This window comes from Nerophis ophidion, linkage group LG25 (genome assembly GCF_033978795.1).
Source record: "Nerophis ophidion isolate RoL-2023_Sa linkage group LG25, RoL_Noph_v1.0, whole genome shotgun sequence".
Taxonomy (NCBI): Eukaryota; Metazoa; Chordata; class Actinopteri; order Syngnathiformes; family Syngnathidae; genus Nerophis; species Nerophis ophidion.
In genome coordinates, this window is record NC_084635.1 from 11,088,960 (window position 1) to 11,110,237 (window position 21,278).

A 21,278-nucleotide genomic window follows, 5' to 3' on the forward strand; every position below is an offset into this window, starting at 1 on the left:
TCCGGAGGACACCACGTCCACAGTTTCTAAATATAATTTGAAATGTGGACTTGTCAGACCACAGAACACTTTTCCACTTTGCATCAGTCCATCTTAGATGAGCTCGGGCCCAGAGAAGCCAGCGGCGTTTCTTTGTGTTGTTGATAAATGGGTTTTGCTTTGCATAGTAGAGTTTTAACTTGCACTTACAGATGTAGCAACCAACTGTAGTTACTGACAGTGGTTTTATGAAGTGTTCATGAGCCCATGTGGTAATATCCTTTACACGTTGATGTCTGTTTTTGATGCAGTACCGCCTGAGGAATCAACGGTCCATAATATCATCGCTTACGTGCAGAAATTTCGCCAGATTCTCTGAGCATTTTGATGATTTTACGGACCGTAGATGGTAAAATCCCTAAATTCCTTGCAATAGCTCGTTGAGAAATGTTGTTCTAAAACTGTTCCACAATTTGCTTACAAAGTGCTGACCCTCGCCCCATCCTTGTTTGTGAATTACTTAGCATTTCATGGAAGCTGCTTTTATACCCAATCATGGCACCCACCTGTTCCCAATTAGCCTGCACACCTGTGGGATGTTCCATATAAGTGTTTGAAGAGAATTTCTCAACTTTATCAGTATTTTTTGCCACCTTTCCCAACTTATTTGTCAGGTGTTGCTGGCATTAAATTCCAAAGTTAATGATTATTTGCACAAAAAAAAGATGTTTATCAGTTTAAACATTAAATATGTTGTCTTTGTAGCATATTCAACTGAATATGGGTTGAAAATGATTTGCAAATCATTGTATTCCGTTTATATTTACATCTAACACAATTCCCCAACTCATATGGAAACGGGGTTTGTACTTGTTGTCAGACGTTCTTATACATCTATTATAAAAGTGGATTTTTCCAGAAGAGTTAACATCTCAAGGAAAGGTCCCGACAAATGATTTGTTCGCCACATCCAGACCAGAGCTTATAAGTGATGTACTCAATCTATGTTTGTGGCATGCTTTTAGATTAATATTGACCTGGAATTTATGTGTAATTCGCGGTGTTGGTTTTTGTGATGTCTGACTGCCTTTGTGACTGTCAACGCTTCGGGGGCTGAACCATGTGTGCTTGTTTCTAAAAAAATAAATAAAAATGATGCCATTTGTTATTCTTATAGCCAGACTTGTGTGTTTATTTCCCTACCTGACGGTTTCTTCTGCAAATAAACACACAGGTCTGACTACAAGAATAACAAATGGCATCATTTTCTGAAGACCTAATGAACCTATTTGGATCGCCTTAAAATTAGTTTGTAAATGATGTATTAAATGATAAAAAATTACCTGGGTTTCTTGCATTCGTAATAATGGTTTTCACCTCCAACATGAAATATGCCTCACTTTCTGTCTGTAATACAATGTATTGCTTTTTCATATTATTGATGGTGGCAACATTAAATGGTCCCTAGCGTGTGAATGTGAATGTTGTCTGTGTTGGCCCTGTGCTGAGGTGGCGACTTGTCCAGGGTGTACACCGCCTTCCGCCCGAATGCAGATGAGATAGGTTCCAACACCCCTCGAAACCTCACAAAATGGATGGATGATGGTTAAATCAGGGGTGTCAAGCTATAATCCATTTTCTACCGCTTATTCCCTTTGGGATTGCGGGGGGCGCTGGTGCCTATCTCAGCTACAGTCGGGCGGAAGGCGGCCTACACCCTGGACAAGTCGTCACCTCATTGCAGGAGTGTCACGCTCGTTTTTATTAAGGGCCGTATCGCAGTTATAGCTGCCACTAGGGGGCCGTTGTAACAATGAATAATGTATACATTTTCCAAAGCATTTGATTATTATGTATATTTTTACATATACTGTACTAAAAAAAAGCATGTAGATTTTACAGTAAAAACTGGCCCCTCAGACCATGGCATTTTACTGTAAAAAATATTTATTGTTTTTTTTTTTTTTACAACATATGACGGTAAATGGAACAGCAGGAACTCTTTTTTTTTATGGTAACTTTGTCGCCAGAACTTTTCTGTAAAATTTTTGGTGTTTTTTACAACTGTCAGGGGTATTTGTTGTTGACGAACCCCAAGATGCAGAGACGGAGGCAGGCATAGAATATGAAAACATGATTTAATTAAAACTAAACAAGAACAAACAAAAAGCACACACGTGGGCGGAATAACAAACTAAGGGAGCTAGCACAGGAAGCTAGAAAACAAAAAGGAACTTTAGCATGGAAGCTAGAGGATAGCAAACAGAAAAACTGGAAATAACTAATGGCTAACAAGAAACAGCTTACCGCTACGACGACCAGGACAAAATGTAGCACGACAGGTAGTAGCTGCAACAAAATGACGCGACAGGTAGCACGACAAGAGTGACATGTGGCAACGACAATGCAATACAATGATCCAGCACTGACTGGAGGAACAAAGCAGGTAAAATAGGAGCTGGCCGATTGACATCAGGTGTGACCAGATGCCAATCAGCCGCAGCTGAGTGAAAACAGGACACAGGGAGACAAACAGGAAGCTGAACCAAAATAAGAGCACGACAGGAACTAAATACAGGAAATACTAAACAGAGGAAACAGACAAATGCAGAGGAAAAAACTAAAACATAGACAAACAGTCAGGAATAGCCTGACACCAACATAATATTGTAAATAGAAAATAAACAGTATCACCGTTTCTTTTATTCATATATTGGCAATAGGTTGATTGGCAACACTAAATGGGCCCTAGTGTGTGAATGTGAGTGTGAATGTTGTCTGTCTCTGTTGGCTTTGCGATTAGGTGGCGACTTGTCCAGGGTGTACCCCGCCTTCCGCCCGATTGTAGCTGAAATAGGCGCCAGCGGCCCCGCGACCCCAAAAGAATATAAGCGGTAGAAAATGGATGGATGTAAAATGGATGGATGGATGGGCAACTCAGATACCATTTTTTTACTGTAAATAAATGTGATACTGTTTTTCCATTCACAGTAATACACCGTGAAAAAAACAACCGTCAATTTTACGGTACAAAAAAACTGTCTCAGTCGACAGAAATTTTACTGTAGAAATAAAAATGTTAGTTTATTTCAGTTTACAGTAATATTTTGTTAAAAACACTACATTTTACCGTAAATTCTCTGTTAATTTTTAAATTGTACAACTTGATTGATAACTTGCTTTGAAATGTAGGTATTTATCTTTATTTTAAACGAAAAAAATTATTGGAAAGTATTATTAAACCATATTTTTTGCAATATTGGATATTAGTACAATTTTAAATGTATGCAATTTCACGCAGTACATGTAAAAAACCGAATGCATTTAGGAAGAAAATAATGGGTACTTTATTGATGCATTTAATTTCAAGGCGTTCACGAGCCATATAAAATGATATAGTTTGACATTTGTGGTTTAGGTAATGAAAACGTGTTTGAATGTTCTGTATGATTATTGATAACAAAACATTTTTTAAACATTTTGTTCAGTATTATTGTCTACATTTGCATATTTGAATTAAATCCTAAACTGCGATACGCTCCAGCACACCTGCAACCCTGAGAGGGACAAGCGGTAGAATATGGATGAATGGATGCTTCGCCTGCCTTGATTGAAAGGTTTGCCTTGTTGTGGTCAACGCAAGTTCAAATTGCACGGAAGACGGTGCCCCAGAATTGTAAAACCAAACCGCAAAAGCCACAATGCTCTCTGGGTATTTATTAGAGGGGTTTTCACTCTGCTGGAAGGATAAACAACAATCCTCCCAATTGTCATTCTTCTAAGTCATTCCCCCCAGCACCTGTCTCCTCAAAAATACTAATCTAACCGGAAAACATCCCATCTAGATGCATCCATGTAAGGATGTGATCTACTCAGGTTAGAATAAGTGCTAAAGGCCTACTGAAATGAGATTTTCTTATTTAAACGGGGATAGCAGGTCTATTCTATGTGTCATACTTGATCATTTCGCGATATTGCCATATTTTTGCTGAAAGGATTTAGTAGAGAACATCGACGATAAAGTTCGCAACTTTTGGTTGCTAATAAAAAAGCCTTGCCTGTACCGGGAGTAGCAGACGATGTGCGTGTGACGTCACCAGTGTGAGGGCTCCTCATATACTCACATTGTTTATAATGTGAGCCACCAGCAGTAAGATCAATTCGGACCGAGAAAGCGACGATTCCCCCATTAATTTGAGCGAGGATGAAAGATTCGTGGATGAGGAAAGTTAGAGTGAAGCACTAAAAAAAAAAAAGAAGAAAAAAGAAAAAGCGAGGGCTCCAGGCGGCGGCAGTCGGAGCGTTTCAGATATAATTAGACACATTTACTAGGATAATTTTGGAAAATCAATCAATGTTCATTTATAGAGCCCTAAATCACTAGTGTCTCAAAGGGCTGCACAAACCACAACACAAACCACTACGACATCCTCGGTAGGCCCACATAAGGGCAAGGAAAACTCACACCCAGTGGGATGTCGGTGACAATGAGAACTATGAGAACCTTGGAGAGGACCACATATGTGGGCAACACCCCCGAAAGCAATGAATGTCGAGCGTGTCTAACATGATACTGTGAAAAGTTCAGTCCGTAGTGGATCCAACACAGCCGCGAGAGTCCAGTCCAAAGCGGATCCAACACAGCAGCGAGAGTCCCGTCCACAGCGGAGCCAGCAGGAAACCATCCCAAGCGGAGGCGGATCAGCAGCGCAGAGATGTCCCCAGCCGATACACAGGCAAGCGGTCCATCCTGGGTCCAGACTCCAGACGAGTGGTCCATCCTGGGTCCCGACTCTGGACAGCCAGAACTTCATCCATGGACATCGGACCGGACCCCCTCCACAAGGGAGACTGGGACATAGGAGAAAAAGAAAAGAAACGGCAGATCAACTGGTCCAAAAAGGGAGTCTATTTGAAGGCTAGAGTATACAAATGAGTTTTAAGATGAGACTTAAATGCTTCTACTGAGGTGGCATCTCGAACTGTTACCGGGAGGGCATTCCAGAGTACTGGAGCCCGAACAGAAAACGCTCTATAGCCCGCAGACTTTTTTTGGGCTCTGGGAATCCCTAATAAGCCGGAGTCCTTTGAACGCAGATTTCTTGCCGGTACATATGGTACAATACAATCGGCAAGATAGGATGGAGCTAGATCATGTAGTATTTTATACGTAAGTAGGAAAACCTTAAAATCTGCTTATTGTTTTAATAGTATTTTAGTGAGATTATAAAGTCATACCTGAAAGTCGGATGGCTGTGGTGAACGCCAGTGTCTCCGAGAGAAGCAGGTTAGCCAAGATCACAGCTGCCTTTTTGAGCTGCAGGACGAGGTCGCGTAATCCACTCAAGTCTCCGGTAAGAGCCAACTTAATATCACAATTTTCCCATCCAAAAACTTGCTGGTTGACGTAGAGAAACATGTTTGCTTGACCACTCTGTGTTAAAGCTTCACAACAAACAAAGAAACACCGGCTGTGTTTCGGTTGCTAAAGGCAGCTGCAATCCACCGCTTTCCACCAACAGCATTCTCCTTTATAGTCTCCATTATTAATTGAACAAATTGCAAAAGATTCAGCAACACAGACGTCCAAAATACTGTGTAATTATGCGATGAAAAGAGACAACTTTTAGCCGCAAGTGGTGCTGGGCTAATATGTCCCCTCCAACCAATAATGTCACAGACATGCGTCATCATTCCGCAACGTTTTCAACAGGAAACTCCGTGGGAAATTTAAAATTGTAATTTAGTAAACTAAACCGCCCGTACTGGCATGTGTTGCAATGTTAATATTTCATCATTGATATATAAACTATCAGACTGCGTGGTCGGTAGTAGTGGGTTTCAGTAGGCCTTAAATAGCATGTGCAAACTGTAAAATTGTGGGTTCTATTAGTGAATGTGTTGCATGTGATTCACCAAGACGTGTACAATGAATAACAATCGCAAGAGTGATAAACACTGCCCTTTTTAAATGAGGTTTTTGCCCGTGTAGCAGCTGTGACCATGGAGATACTCATTTCCCTCCACATGTATGGGAACATGCTCCCACCTGTGGCGTTTTGTCATGTTGTTGACATGCAGCACACACGTAAAATATGTATCGCCTTTTCTGGGCTATATACATTAAAAATGTGAGCGACAGTAAGTAAGTTCTAAAACTTTTTTCTCTAAGTACCGCCTCAGAAAATATTTGGCTTTCCGAATACCACTATAATGACAAACAATAGAATTCAGTAGCATGGTAGGCCAAAATATTCATTGAAAACAAGGCAGATGTTTTAGCAAGTACATTTAATATTTTAAACACAGTTTGAACAGTGACACTGTGTTTGAATATTTAATTAAGGGATTATTTGGTATACCACTAGATGGTACCACAGTTTGAGAATCATTGATGAAGACCTGGGGATAGGTTGATTGGCAACACTAAATTGGCCCTAGTGTGTGAATGTTGTCTGTCTATCTGTGTTGGCCCTGCGATGAAGTGGAGACTTGTCCAGGGTGTACTCCGCCTAACGGCGGAATGCAGCTGAGATAGGCTCCAGCGACCCCAAAAGGGACAAGCAGTAGAAAATGGATGGATGATAGCGATAACAGATCCTATTTTTCAGTACACAGACGGTGCGCTTTGGGAGGCGCTGCATTAGTCAGACCATTTAGTTATCAAGGAGTTATAAAATTATAAAATAATATTGCTTAATGTGTTTTTCTTTACGATAGTCCAAATCGACACTTACACCGGATTCTCTCTCAATTGAGTCTTTACAGTGCGATCGCTTCCTTCTTCACTGTGCCAGTTTGCACGCACATTTTGCACGGGCTAATTTTAGACGCAAAACAACCTTGATGAATCACATTGGCTGTGCTAAATTCTAATTGATTATTTTTGTAACTTCACTCTCTATTTTGTTCCTTTAAGAGACGCATTTCTCAGAGCTGAGTAGATCAGCTGTGCATGCACTATCAAGTTTGCACGTGGTTTAAAACACCCAAACCTCCATGTAGATCAGGCCCGAAGGCCTCCTTCACAGGAATTGCAAACGCATTGTTTCTACGAATGATAGCATTGTTTGGTGCCAAACTTTGCTGCAGTGATTTTTGGCCGTTTTTTGGCGATAAAAAGGATCATACTTTAACAAACTCGTCCCAGGGACTTTGGCCAAATGAGTCGCAGTTACACTGAAAGGGGAACATTATCACAATTTCAGAAGGGTTAAAACCAATAAAAATCAGTTCCCAGTGGTTTATTTTAATTTTCAAAGTTTTTTTCAAAATTTTACCCATCACGCAATATCCCGAAAAAAAGCTTCAAAGTGCCTAATTTTCACCATCGCTATATCCACCCATCCATTTTCCTGTGACGTCACTGCGTGACGCCAATACAAACAAACATGCCGGATAGAACAGAAAGATATAGCGACATTAGCTCGGATTCTGACTCGGATTTCAGTGGTTTAAGCAATTCAACAGATTACGCATGTATTGAAACGGAAGGGTGTAGTGTGGAGGCAGATAGCAAAAACAGAATTGAAGAATAAACTGAAGCTATTGAGGCATATCACGACAGACAGCGGCACAGGAGGAAGCGAGGACGAATTCTGCGACCACCTTCTAACCAACGATTGCATCTTTTGACAACTGGTGCAACTTGAATCCGTCGATTGGTATGTGTTTGTTTGGCATTAAATGTGGGTGGAGGGAAAGGCTGGATGCAAATATAGCTACAAATGAGGCATAATGATGCGATATGTACATACAGCTAGCCTAAATAGCATGTTAGCATCGATTAGCTGGCAGTCATGCCGTGACCAAATATGTCTGATTAGCACATAAGTCAATAACATCCACAAAACTCACCTTTGTGATTTCGTTGACTTTATCGTTGGAAATGCATCTGCTTTGAGTGTTGCAGGATATCCTCACATATCTGTCGTAGCATCACTATCGTCGGTAAAGCGTGCGAGGGACTGTCGCATCTTTTGACCACTGTTGCGGTGCAACTTGAATTTGTCGATTGGTATGTGTTTGTTTGGCATTAAATGTGGGTGAAAGGAAAGGCTGGATGCAAATATAGCAACAAATGAGGCATAATGATGCAATATGTACATACAGCTAGCCTAAATAGCATGTTAGCATCGATTAGCACGCCGTGACCATTGATGTCTGATTAGCACACTCCACGTAACTCAACTTGAATCCGTCCCTGATCGTTTTGTTACATCCTCCGACAACACACCCACGAATCATAATGTCTCCAAGGTACGGAAAACAGTCGAAAAAACGGAAAATAACAGAGCTGATTTGACTTGGTGTGTGTAATGTGTTTGAGAAAATGGCGGATTGCTTCCGGTTGTGACGTCACGGGTGAAAGGTCATTACTCCGACAGCAAACAATTTAAAGGCGTTTCAATCGTCAAATTCACCCTTTTAGAGTTCGGAAATCGGTTAAAAAAACATATGGTCTTTTTTCTGCAACATCAAGGTATATATTGACGCTTACATAGGTCTGGTGATAATGTTCCCCTTTAAGGCTACCACACATATAGGCAATAAAAAATTGAGAAACACATTTTTTTTTTACACCGTTAGATGTTAGTGTGGTATGGTGACAATTTGGTCACTTGCATGCGACTGTCAATCAAACCGGTTACCAACACGCCATCTGCTGAGACACAAAGGGAGCATTTTTTTGGATTTTGCAAAAAAACAACAACCCTTAATTCCAATCAGTTTTGTTTAAAGCTGTGTAATTCATTAATTTCAGCGGGGCCTTGAAACCCCATTGTTTATTACAAAAGAGAATGGATCACCGCTGTTTGATTATTCTCTCACTAGAATTTGTTCCGAAGACACTAGAGAGCGAATCAGAAAGGCTGGTGGCGTCCTGTTCTGAAGAATATGATTGTATAAAACACTCGGGTACAACCCCGGTGTCCATTACCAATGCCGCCTTTCTCTTCACGGTCCCAGAGACGCTGGAGCCTATCCCAGAGGACCCGGTGTCGTCCAGCACGGACTGATCACCAGCCAATCACAGGGCCGGCACATCATAGAAAGACACTCCTATTCACACCTTCAGAGGACGTAGACGTGATAACCCATGCAACTGTGCCGCCTGAGGACTACAACAGTAAAAAGAAATATCTGACAATATAAACGCTGTATCGTGTGATCAGCGAGATGTATTGTTATGCCGGAAGGCTTTCTCAGGCGCCGCAAGTTTGGCTCCACTTAAGAACCACTTTCTCTCATTATGACGTATTAATGGTGGTTAACTGTAGGGGTCCTTATGAGTCAAAATGATTCATGTACATGTGTGTGTGTGTGTATATATATATATATATGATTAGGCTGGCACTATGTTTCTAAGGAGGGAAAACGGACTTGACGACAGGTTGTAGAGTACGTTAAAGGCAGTACCTTTAAGGCACGCCCCCATTATTTTTGTCCAGGCGGAAATCGGGAGAATGGTTGCCCCGGGAGATTTTCGGGAGGGGCACTGAAATTCGTGAGTCTCCCAGGAAAAAAAGCATTGATTAGCTTGCAGTCATGCACTGACCAAATATGCCTGATTAGCACTCAAAGAAGTCAATAACATCAACAAAAGGCACCTTTGTGCATTCATGCACAGTATTAAACTTTTGTTGGACAAAATGAGACAAAGGAGTGAAAGATTTCACATGTAAACAGACTGTTGCGTCAGAGTCCACGCTACGGTGAGTTCAAATACGGACGAAATCAGTAACACAAAACGATGTTCACCAAATACTCTCATCAGTGAGGCATACACACAAACATATTAAACAGTGGGCTTTCTAATAATCGGGAAGATGTGTGTCATGTTTGTCCTCAATCAAAAAACATACTAAAACAAAAACAATATTTTTCCATTTTCAATGCTTTTTTAAAAAAATGCTCCAGGGAGCCATTAGGGCGGGACTAAAGAGCCACATGTGGCTCGAGTGGTACATAATGGTCTGCTGCATGTTTCACGAAATAGCAAAACCCCCACAAGTAGGAGCATGTTAACCTGAATGTGCACTAAATGAGTGTCTCCATGGTGACAGCAGATTGTGCGACTCACACAGTATATTACCTAACCGCTCGGAAATTGGTTTTAGTATTCCATATCTTTGTTACGGCAAATTGAATATCGCTATTGTGTGGCGGCTATGGATTCATCACCCTTGGAGACAGCTGGAAGTGGTCATTGTGTTGATGAAAACCATTATGAATATATATATATATTTTAATTTCAGGCTCCGCCAAGACGTATGAATGATGCAATTAAAAAGAGGCTATCTGAAAAATCTGATTGCTTGAGAGAACTAGATTTGCCAACCGCCTTGTTCTCCATTTTCTATTAGCAGCGAACGAAGGCCGTTTCGCATTAACTGACAGCCAGGAGTGTCCTTGCTCATTATTCTTCCCTTTCCTAGTAAGAGGATGTAAATAAAAAGGTGTGATTAAATAGGCGGGAGATGTGCTGGGAAGGTGGTGGACAGATTTAATCTGTTGTCTAACACGATTGAAGTGTGAAGACTGAGTGCCAAGAAAGAGCCAAAGCGGTTCATTATTCAAACATTAAAGGGCTACTGAAACCCACAACTAGAGACCACGCAGTCTGAAAGTTTATATATCAATGATGAAATATTAACATTGCAACACATGCCAATACGGCCTTTTTAGTTGACTAAATTACAATTTTAAATTTCCCGCGAAGTGTCCTGTTGAAAACGTTGCAGAATGATGACGTGTACGCGTGACGTCGCGGACTGTTAGGAAATATCAGCGTTGCGCACACACACAGCTAAAAATCGCATTATTAAACAGTATTCTGGACATCTGTGTTGCTGAATTTTTTGCAATTTGTTCAATTAATAATGGAGAAGTCAAAGTAGAAAGATGGAGTTGGGAAGCTTTAGCCTTTAGCCACACAAACACACGGTGATTCCTTGTTTAAAATTCCCGGAGGTGAAACTTTACTATGGATCAGAGTGGTCAAGCGAACATGGATCCCGACTACATGTCAACCAGCAGTTTTCGGTGAGAAAATTGTGGTAAAAAGTCGCCTCTTACCGGAGATCAGCTGAGCTTGTGCCGTCCGTACAGCTGCCGTCAACTTCCCTCAGACACTGGCGTCAACACACCCGTGGACACACCCCTCCGACTATCAGGTACTATTAAACTCACTAAAACACTAGCAACACAATAGAAAGATAAGGGATTTCCCAGAATTATCCTAGTAAATGTGTCTAAAAACATCAGAATGCAATCGCGTTTTTTTTAACATGATTTTTATTTTTTTGTAGTCCGTCGCTATCAATATCCTCAAACACGAATCTTTCATCCTCGCTCGAATTAATGGGGAAATTGTCGTTTTCTCGGTCCGAATAGCTATTTTTGTTGGAGGCTCCCATTAAAAGCAATGTGAGGATGTGAGGAGCCATCACCCTTGTGACGTCATTGTCTGCTACTTCCGGTAAAGGCAGGGCTTTTCTGTTAGCAACCAAAAGTTGCGAACTTTATTGTCGATGTTCTCTACTAAATCCTTTCAGCAAAAATATGGCAATATTGCGAAATGATCAAGTATGACACATAGAATGAACCTGCTATCCCCGTTTGAATAAAAAAAATCTCATTTCAGTAGGCTTTTAAGAGTGATTCCATATCCATGTCAGTGATTAGAAGGTATATATAAGCCATTAGAGGCCTACTGAAACCCACTACTACCGACCACGCAGTCTGATAGTTTATATATCAATGATGAAATATTAACATTGCAACACATGCTAATACGGCCGGTTTAGTTTACTAAAATTCAATTTTAAATTTCCCGCGGAGTTTCTTGTTGAAAACGTCGCGGAATGATGACGAGTGCTTGTGACGTTATTGGTTGGAGGGGACATATTATCCCAGCACCACTTACGGCTAAAAGTTGTCTCTTTTCATCGCGTAATTAGACAGTAATTTGGACATCTGTGTTGCTGAATCTTTTGCAATTTGTCCAATTAATAATGGAGACTATAAAGAACAATGGTGTTGGTGGAAAGCGGTTGATTGCAGCTGTCTTTAGAAACCAAAACACAGCCGGTGTTTCTTTGTTTGTTGTGAAGCTTTAACACAGAGCGGTCAAGCGAACATGTTTCTCTATGTCAACCAGAATGTTTTTGGATGGGAAAATTGTGATCTATATCTTACCGGAGACATCAGTGGATTATGCGTCCTCCTGCAGTAGCTGTCAAAAAAGGCAGCTGTGAGCTTGGCTCCTCGGCTTCTCTCTAAGACACTGGCGTGTTCACCGCAGCCATCCGACTTTGAGGTATGTCTTTACAATCTCACTAAAACACTATTAAAACAATAAGCAGATAAGGGATCTTCCAGAATTATCCTAGCAAATGTGTCTAATTACATTTGAAACGCTCACACTGCCGCCGCCCGGAGCCGTCGCTTTTTATTTTATCTTATTTATTTTTCTAGTCCTTTACTATCAATATCCTCATCCACAAATCTTTCATCCTCGCTCAAATTAATGGGGAAATTGTCGCTTTCTCGGTCCGAATTGCTCTTAATGATGGTGGCTCACATTATAAACAATGTGAGGATGTGAGGAGCCCTCACACTGGTGACGTCACGCGCACATACTTCCGGTAAAGGCAAGGCTTATTTATTAGCGACAAAAAGTTGCGAACTTTATCGTGGATGTTCTCTACTAAATCCTTTCAGCAAAAATATGGCAATATCGCGAAATGATCAAGTATGACACATAGAATGGGCCTGCTATCCCCGTTTGAATAAGAAAATCTCATTTCAGTAGGCCTTTAAATGACCTTAGGAGGCCACTGTTGATCTTTGTAAAACTTGGGAATCATGTGTCTTACCATGGGATGGGTACTGTACAGTATTTTTGTTGGTGTTCAAATGTGCTATTACATGTTGTTTAAAACAATTATCTCAATTTTTGTATTCAACATTTAACACTGAGCTGTGCTGCCCACTTGTTTTCTTACACTTTTGTCTCATTTGCAAGTATTATAAGGTACGGTGGAAAAGGGGTTAGTGCAAGTGCTTAACAATACGAAGGTCCTGAGTAGTCCTGAGTTCAATCCAGGGCTCGGGATCTTTCTGTGTGGAGTTTGCATGTTCTCCTTGTGACTGCGTGGGTTCCCTCCGGGTACTCCGGTTTCCTCCCGCCTGCAAAGAAACACACCTGGTGATAGGTTGATTGGCAACACTAAATGGTCCCTAGTGTGTGAATGTGAGTGTGAATGTTGTCTATCTGTGTTGGCCCTGTGATGAGGTGGCGACTTGTCCTGGGTGTACCCCACCTTCCGCCCGAATGCAGCCATGATAGGCTCCAACACCCCCCGTAACCTCAAAAGGGATAAGCAGTAGAAAATGGATGGATGGATGAATGGATGCTGGTTAAATCAAGGCTGTCAAGCTCGTTTTTATTAAGGGCCGTATCGCAGTTATAGCTGCCACCAGGAGGCCGCTTGTAACAATGAATAATGTATACATTTTCCAAAGCTTTTGATTATTATATATATTTTTTACATACACTGACATAAAAAAAGCCTGTAGATTTTAAAGAAAAAATTGCCCCCTCAGACCCTGGCATTTTACCGTAAAAAATATTTGTTTTTGTTTTTTTTTTACAATATATTACAGTAAATGGAACAGCAGAAAAAATGTTTTTTTTATGGCCGCTTTGTCACCAGACATTTACTGTAAAAGTGGTGTTTTTTCCAACATATTATTGTAACTTAAAAAAAAACAGTATGACTGTTTTGTCTTCTTAATATTTTGGAAACTGAGCTACCAATTTTTACTGTAAAAATTGGTGCTGGAGCCTATCGCAGCTGCATTTGAGCTACCAATTTTTACAGTAAAAATTGGTAGCTTGAATGCAGCCCCCGCAACCCCAAAAAAGGGACAAGCGGTAGAAAATGGATGGATGGATATGGTAGACTTAGCTTGCAGTTGCAAATCCAAGATGTTAACTGGAAGTAGTGTATAGACTAAGGCAGGCCCGGGCGATTACCGTATTTCCTTGAATTGCCGCTGGGGCGCTAATTAATTTAAAACCTCTTCTCACTCCTGCGCTTACCAAAGGCATGCGGTAAAAGTAAGCATTCGCTAATTATTTTAGAACCTCTTCTCACTCTGACACTTACCAAAGGCATGCAGTAAAAAATTGAGTGTGATGTAAGCTTAGACCTCAAATCCTACTGAATAGCTCTTAATCTTCTTCCCTTTATGCGATTTCAAATTACCGGTATGAAAATGATGACAGGGGAAGTGTTACTCGTGACGTCACAAGTTTGACCAGGCGGTAATACTAAGCATCCGCTAATTATTTTGCGAAGCGAGTTTGACCCCCGGCAGTAATTCAAGGCAGGCACATACTATATGCCCTGCGGCAATTCAAGGAAATATGGTAGCTTTAGTCAGGGGGTAGTTAAGTTGAATGTGACAGTCTTTTCTTTTGTTGAGCCTTACAAAGTGTTTATACTCTAAGTAGGGGCGAAATGGACCAAAACTAATATCCCGGTATTTGTAGTCCGAACGGCGATACATAGCTTAAACAAAACGTGTTAAGTGCTTAAGTGTTTTATGGCTAGTTAACCAGTGTTGAGAGTACTCACATTCAGTAAGTGCACTGTGATTGTGCACTGCCAAACATGCTTCTCTGCTTTTAAAACCAGCAGTGCCCGTCAACAAAATGGTGGGTACTCTTTAGAGGCGGTACAGTACCGAATATGATTCATTAGTATTGCGGTATTATACTAATACCGGTATACCGTACAACCCTTGTAGACACACAATTATATTTTTGACATACACAAATGGTGAAATGAAGAAATTGTGGCGATAACACTACCCCCATGACTGTATATCTACGGGAGTCCATTTCCTAACCTTTTATGTTTGTGCATGACTCTGAAAAAACAGAGGCTGGGTGGGCAATAATCGTACGTCCGGTCCTATAATGTCACATCCCTGACACATGACAAAACACATTGCTGAAATGGGAACCGTGCATTCGGATACGGACAGACTGACAAACACAATCATCTGGGAGATTCAAGGGAGCTTTGTGATTGCACATTCCTTCACAAAGATTTTAAGTTAACATAATACCTTCCAAATAAATAAAATAAAGCGACACTGGCTTGGCAATTACACACACATAGTAGTTATATTCTGGCTAATGTAAAAAAAATAAAAAATAAAAAATAAATAAATAAATAAAATAAAATAAAAAAATATATATATATATATATAAATGTATGTATATATATATATATATATATAATACATAAAAACAGGAACTGCAGAGGCATATATATATATACACACATACATATACATATATATACACACACATATACACACATATATATATATATATTCTATTTAATGTATCTTCTATAAAATTGTGTATGTATATATATAATACATAAAAACAGGAACTTCAGAGGCATATATATATATGTATATATATATATATATATATATATATATATATACACACACATATATATATATATATACATATATATATATATATATACGCACATACATATATATACATACTGTATATATATACACACATATATATATTCTTTTTGATGTATCTTCTATAAAATTGATAATAACACTCACAGCATAAATTAATTAATAATAACACTCACAGCATTAATAGGATAAATTAATAGTAATAACATTCACAGCACAAATAAGATAAATTATTAATAACACTCACAGCACAAATAAGATAAATTATTAATAACACTCACAGCATAAATAAGATAAATTACTAATAACACTCACAGCATAATAAAGATAAATTAATAATAACACACAGTATACATAAACCAGATCAATAACACAGCATAAATAAGATATATTAATATAATAACACTCACAGCATAAATAAGATGAATGAATGATAATAACACTCACAGCATAAATAAGATAAATTAATGATAATAACACTCACAGCATAAATAAGACAAATAATAACACACAGCATTAAAAAGATAAATTAAGAGTAATAACATTCACAGCATAAATAAGATAAAGTATTAATAACACTCACAGCATAAATAAGATAAATTAATAATAAAACTCACAACATAAATAAGATAAATTAATAATAAAACTCACAACATAAATAAGTTAAATTAATGATAACACTCATAGCATAAAATAAATTATCAATAATAATCCTCACAGCATAAATAAAATAAATTATCAATAATCCTCACAGCATAAATAAAATGAATTAACAGTAATAACACTCACAGCATAACAAATGAATGATATAATAAAACAAATAATCAGAACAAGACTGAATAAATAAAATAAATAAGAAAATGCCCTTAACCATGTGTCTGAACAAAATTAGGCTTCAATCAAACAAAAAAAATAGTCCCACACAAAAAAAAACTACAACAAAGAAAATCAACAACTAGGTGCCCCCTTATTTATTTTTCTGGGATTTGGCAACCGTTTGAGTGTGTTTAACTTCCTGTTTGTCTGCTGCCCAGAGGTATACAGCCATCATCTCCTTGCCTGTCACTTAACTTAACTTAAGGTTGTAGCCGACAAGTACCAGCTTTAATAAATGTGAATGATGAATTATTGTGCTCCACAAATCGTGCATAGCAAATAAATAAAAATGAGTATGTTACTGTGCCAGCTGCATGGCTTAAAAAGGCTTTTTGCTATTTTATTTCATACATTTTTATCTGTGAAAAAATAAACAATTGTCAAACAAATGTGTTGTGTTAAACCACTAATGACAATTTAAGCTTGGTGGTGGTGTTCGTTATATTTTTTTGTTTTGAAAAACAAAAAAGTTGCAAACATCACCTTTAATTGATGTCATATAAGTTAATGGAGCCCCGCCATTTCTTTTCATATAATAACTATATTCCTGTAATCTCCCAAAGTGCAAAATTTTCAATACTTTTAACAAAAAATAGGTTGACTTTTGACTACCGTATTCCTTTGAATTGCCGCCGGGGTGCTAATTAATTTAAAACCTCTTCTCACTCCTGCGCTTACCAAAGACATGCGGTAAAAGTAAGCATGCGCTAATTATTTTAAAACCTCTTCTCACTCCGGCACTTACCAAAGGCATGCAGTAAAAATTTGAGTGTGATGTAAGCTTGGACCTTAAATCCTACTGAATAGCTCTTTATCTTCTTCCCTTTATGCGATTTCAAATTACCGGTATTGAAATCATCCTCCTCCATTTTGAAAATGATGACAGTAGAAGTGTCGTTTGTGACGTCACGAGTTTGACCAGGCGATAATACTATGCATGAGCTAATTATTTTGCGAAGCGAGTTTGACCCGGCAGTAATTGAAGGCAGGCGCATACTATATGCCCTGCGACAATTCAAGGAAATACGGTATGTTACCAATCCATCCAGGTGGCTGGAACATGTATGTGGCATACTCTTAAAGGGGAACTGCCCTTTTTTAAATTTTGCACATTATTCACAATCATTATGAAATACAACGCTTATGTTTTTCTTTATTTTATGCATTCTATTTAGTATATAAATGTGATTCAAAGTCTGCTTGCAATAGAGGCTTGTCATGTCTGTTCATGTTTTTGTTAAGTTATGTTTTGCTTAAGACTCCATTGTTTCTAGTTTTTGCACTTCCTTGTTTGTCTTACTACCATGCCAACTCATTAGTTTTCACCTTGTCCTCATGTCTCACACCTGTTTTCACTAATCACAGTATTATTTAAGCCAGTCTGTTTCTGTTGTTCATTCAGGCAACATCACCTCCTTCTCACGTCTACCACCTGCTACGCACCTTGCTATGATCCATGTCTCGTTCACGTTTCCATGTCAAGTAACTTTTTGTTTATAGTTCATAGTTAATTGCCTTTGTGCTAGTCTTTTGTTTCCTTAGTCAGTTTTTGTACCGCCGTTGTGCACGCCTTTTCTTTGTTCCTGTTTTTATCCATCCATCCATTTTCTACCGCTTATTCCCTTTCGGGGTCGCGGGGGGCGCTGGCGCCTATCTCAGCTACAATCGGGCGGAAGGCGGGGTACACCCTGGACAAGTCGCCACCTCATCGCAAGGCCAACACAGATAGATAGACAACATTCACACACTAGGGCCAATTAAGAGTTAGTGTTAAAATAAGGAAATGTCTTTACCTTCACGCCGTTTCCACTCCATTTGCTTTGCACCTCGGGAAAACAATCCACGTCCAAGTCCAAGTTTGACGAGCCTATTGGAATCGCTCGATTCTGCATACAAAACCTTTACAAAACCTCCATTGAGGTTTTATATACATGATGTAAGTAGATATGTAATGTAATAAAAAATCTAATATTTACGTATTTTGTTAATTTTAAGCATACACGGCACAACAATTTCAGAATTGCTTTTGTTCATCACTTTCTTTCAACTACATCACTGATTATTACTCACTGCAGACTTTAGGAGAGCTAACAAACATAATAAAACATTGCTTACTGCACAAGGTCTACTGTCATTAGGATGCTGACCGCTGGGATATCAATATATTACCGTTTAGATGACACAAGGGGGGGTGGAACCAAGCTTCTATGCGTGTCGTTCTTGCCAGCTTGGGGTCTAAATTGGTTGTCAAAGTGTACCAACTTGTCGGAATACGTCCTCATCCCTCTACTATCCAGGTGAGAGGCATTTTTTTTGATCTACAATAAACTTTCACGAGCAAGGAAGCGAGAAAGCAGCTCACTTGGCACACAAGCTTGTGATCACGGTGGCGCTATAAAATAGTTTGTCTGCGCTCACTGCAAAAAATCTGTGTTTAAAAACAAGAAAAAAAAATAAGGGGTATTTTATTTGAACTAAGCAAAATGATCTGCCAAAAGAATCAAAAAATTCGGCTATCAAGACTTTCCAAATCAAGTAAAATTAGCTGACCTCAGTGAACCCCAAAATACCTTAAAATAAGTATATTCTCACTAATGATAAGTGCATTTTTACTAGTAAGAAAAAATTAGACTTTTTTGCTCAATATGTTGAAAAATATTCTTAAATTAAGTAAATGCTAGTGACATTAACTTGACAAAATGCCCTCGCCATCATGATTTTTTTTTCATTCTTGAAATAAGAAATTATTACTTTAAAAAAGTAGTTTTATACTTGTGAGTGTTGATGACACAGCTTTGCAACAGTTGACACTCTAGTTTCATGCATGTTTTACTCAATATATGTCATAAAATCTCAGCAACAAGCTGTAATATCTTACTGAGATAATTTAGGACCAAAACCCTTATAACACTCCAACGTAAAATCTGCTTAGTGAGAATAATTATCTTATCAGACAGAAAATAAGCAAATATCACCCTTATTTGAGATATTTCATCTTACTTAGATTTCAGTTTTTGCAGTCCTTAAGTAAATAAATAAACGGGTTGTATTTGTATAGCGCTTTTCTACCTTCAAGGTACTCAAAGCGCTTTGACATTACTTCCACATTTACCTATTCACACACACATTCACACACTGATGGAGGGAGCTGCCATGCAAGGCGCCAACCAGCACCCATCAGGAGCAAGGGTGAAGTGTCTTGCTCAGGACACAACGGACGTGACGAGGTTGGTACTAGGTGGGATTTGAACCAGGGACCCTCGGGTTGTGCACGGCCACTCTCCCACTTCGCCATTCTGCGTTGTGTAGTTTTTTAAGTAAGAGACACTCCACCATTCCGTCGTTTCATCATTTATTGGACACCTTTCTTGGAAACATGAAACATATACACGTCTCTACTTTACTGGCGGAGTGATACCTCATCAGCAAAAGTCCGATAGAAGAGGAAATAAACAACATTCTTTCATATAAACATAATAATTTGAATTACAATAACAAAAACGTTTTAACACAAAAAAAAATAATAATACACAAATCCACATACCTTTGTTGGAAACATGAAACACATACACAGGTCTCTACTTTTCTGGCGGAGTGATACCTGCGTAAATACCATGTGTAATTAGGACCAAACATTTCAAACATTCGACGCTCTAATCCTTACTTAACAAAATTGTGCATAAAAAAATACTTAAAACAACACATTACTTATACCTACAACATTAATGTTTTAACTTTTAAAGTATTATGAAAGTTTAGAAATAATATTTACACAAGAAACAGCGCAATGAAGAACTATTACCTCATCAGCAAAAGTCCTATAGAAGAGGAAGACAGGAAGTAAATATCCGAAAAAAACCGCAGAGTCACTTCCTGCACCGGACATCCGGTTCTTCAAAATAAAACCAATAATTCATAATAAAACATAACACCCTGTCTCGTTCATAATATAGCGCAACAACATCACACTATTACACTTATAATGACAATATTATGGAGTATTGTTGGCAGTTTTTGTATGTTTCTTTAATTGGGTTTCATGGGTGGAATAGAGGACCTAAAAAATGAGCAGTGGGCAGTTTTGTGTCTGGAGCAGATAGTTATAGAAGTGTAATTGTGCAATGAAAAGCTTACACTGCGCTGATGCTTTGGTAACCAACGTTGTGACCTTTTTGCGGCTCTAATATTCTCAAGTACATGACTCTCCCTGTCGTTGGCTAGGTTGTGTGATGAACTTCTTATTGCATAAAACGCCACTTGACTTTTACAGAGCTGCACTCACTAAAAACTTTTTCATAGTTTTTTTTTTTTGGTGAACAGGAATCGTTTTTATGGTGTTTTGGTGTAAAGGTTAACCCAGTCCAATATGTGTTTTCAATGCTGCATAATTCTCATATCTCCAATTAAGGTTGTACGGTATACCAGTACTGATAAAATACTGTGATGCTAATTGATTGAAATCGGTACTATACTGTCTTTGAAAAGGCACACGCAAAGCGCATACAAGCAATAACATCTTGGAGAGGAAAAAGGGCAAAACAAATACAATTCTAGTGGTTAATACAGAGGGTTGCATGCAGCGCAATATTGAGGTATTGGTAAAGGTGACGTTTTATACAAGGAAGCGCCACGATTCAAGTGTTGCTTTAAAAATGGGGCGAATAAGTTTGCTTCAAACTTACACACAAGGGGTTATAAAGAGTGATCGGTAATAATGTTGTTACACCTGTCCTGCTGTTTGGCTCCTGTGCAGACTGTCGTCAAGGACCACAGGGCAGACGTTCCCTTCAAGGTCGATGTTTGCGTAGGGGGTAAGCCTTCGTTTTACAATGGGTCTGCAAAGGTCCTTTTGCCAATCAGAATTCCAGGCCACCAATTTGTGACATTCTGGTTGCTTTATT

The 21,278-nt window shown here is 38.9% G+C and overlaps 1 long non-coding RNA gene across 1 annotated transcript; it reads right to left on the reverse strand.

Moving 5' to 3' along the window:
- Nucleotides 1–2,098: 2,098 nt before the first annotated feature.
- LOC133542947 (uncharacterized) lies at nt 2,099–20,211 on the reverse strand. Its single transcript, XR_009804256.1, has 3 exons — nt 19,922–20,211; nt 18,171–18,287; nt 2,099–13,173 (listed from the first exon to the last, which is right to left on the reverse strand). It is a non-coding gene; the product is annotated as an uncharacterized LOC133542947 (long non-coding RNA).
- Nucleotides 20,212–21,278: the final 1,067 nt, after the last annotated feature.